Raw genomic sequence first — 1,868 nt, 5'->3', positions numbered from 1 at the left:
CACAGAGGTCCTCCGCCCGGGCTATGTTTATGTTTCGGGAGGGCGAACAGCGGGGGAAGGCCCACCGATAAAGTATAATTTTCGGGAGAGTGGCTTTAGAGAAGCACCTCTATACCGACGGGGGACAGGCTCAGGGTTTTTCTTTCTCGCCCCGGGAATTTTAGAGGGCCCGGGCAATTATCACTATTGACATGGAGGGGCCCCAAGGCGCGCGCCCCTCCCCCTCTGCCCCCGACGCGGGCCCGCGCTCACTCACAATCGCGCGGGTCCGGGGGTCACGCGCCGCCTCCGGGACGTGGGTGGGAGAGACCAGCCCACTGCGGCCGGCACAGCCAGGCTCCGGCGGTTATGGAAACGCGTACCACGCCGCCTCCTGCCCGCGCACTGTGACACGCGCCATTCTGACACACGTGCGCTCACACTCCCCACTCACGCGCTCACACCCACATTCACCTGCCGGGACCACGTGGGGAAGTTGGAGGGGGCCGATCCTCACCGGGTGCAAACGCAGTAGCAATGATGCCAGAATGTGTTGTAAGTCCCTCAGTGACGGGACTAGACTGTCAACACCTTGGCGTTAGGGACCACGTCTGTGATGACTCGGCGGTGCCTAGCGCGGAACGGGTGTTTAAGAAACCTCTGTTGAATAAGTGAGTGGGTGAATGAATAAATGAATTGGAACTGTTCACGGAGTGAGTATCCTTAACTGAAAAATTCCGACCCCTCGATTTAAAGAATTTGATCAAAGAATATTACCGTAGTATTAAATTAAGTGGTTATTTTGTGTGTTTGTCTTGTCTTTTGGTCTAAGGTTCAAAACAGATCTGAGTACACACACACACACACACACACACACCCTCCCCCTCCCCAAGGTCGAAGTTCTGTTGGAATCTCTAGCACTGACCGGCATTACTGTCCTAATTTTAGATGTCAACACACTTTTTAGGGCAGAAACTGTGCCCCACTTCCCCACAATACAAAGCCTGCAGCACGTTGTGTATGCACAGAATGCATCAAGGATGTCGCTAGTCTTCCCTGCTTTGGCAGGACTGTTAGGTTGCTATTAGAAACCAGTATAGCCTTTGATGTTGTCAGTGCCTATTACATAAATATATATCCGTAGGTAAAATGTTGCAACTATACTGGATTGTCCAGAAATGGTGAAGCCTCAACTTCTGCATGTTGCAAGATAAGTTAATGTGTTTCAATCAAGATTTCTGTGTTGGGGGCCCTCGGAAATTCAGCTCTCTGGCTCTGGGGGTTAAATGCTAAACCCCCAATTCTGAGCAATTTTTTTGTGGCATGCTAAAATTGTAAAAGGAAGCTCTACAACTTAAAAAATGTAATTACTAGAGGTATCAGTCAGCCAAATTCAGAGTAACTTCCCCTTCATCGAGTTTGATTTCTATAGAAATCAAGTTTTTAAATTTTCTGGGAATTGTGTTCATAACTACAGCCACCTTTCATCCGGGTGCCTTAAACTACTTTAGAATAATCATTAAGCCGGCTACATCCCAGGGAGGCCGTTTTATGAGTCTCTTTATATAGCCTGGTAAGTATGAAATTACAGAGACCACATGACAAATGACTGGAATAGGAAACGGCCCAAGATAGCAAGGTCTTATTCCTTGGTTTCCTCCCCGTTTGAACAACTTTATTACTGACTCATTCAAGAAAATAAAAGACCACAGACATTACAAAAAAGTCAAAATCTACATAATGCTAAATTCTAACTAGTTTTATTTACTCCTCTAGGGTGAATTGCAGAAATCTTGAAAAATTACCTTAGTTTTGTTACCAGGTGGTGTGTTTTGTTTAAATGGAGGAAAGGCCTACCTCAGCTCCGGGGGGGGGGGGGGGGGGGGGGG

At 48.0% G+C, this 1,868-nt stretch overlaps 1 protein-coding gene across 2 annotated transcripts in view; it reads right to left on the bottom strand.

The window, feature by feature from the left end:
- Positions 1–1,868, bottom strand: part of RNF145 (ring finger protein 145) — a 67,424-nt gene that overhangs the window by 47,187 nt on the left and 18,369 nt on the right. The window contains exon 1 of one of the 2 annotated variants that reach the window (XM_014456139.2): positions 257–391. The exons of the other annotated variant lie outside the window; for it this stretch is intronic. The gene's annotated coding sequence lies outside the window, so the exon portion shown is untranslated. Of the gene's footprint in view, positions 1–256; positions 392–1,868 lie in introns of those variants that run through there. 2 annotated transcript variants of the gene reach the window in all.

The sequence above is a fragment of the Myotis lucifugus genome, unplaced genomic scaffold (assembly GCF_000147115.1).
Source record: "Myotis lucifugus unplaced genomic scaffold, Myoluc2.0 scaffold_56, whole genome shotgun sequence".
Taxonomy (NCBI): Eukaryota; Metazoa; Chordata; class Mammalia; order Chiroptera; family Vespertilionidae; genus Myotis; species Myotis lucifugus.
This window is presented reverse-complemented; position numbering and strand designations above follow the sequence as displayed.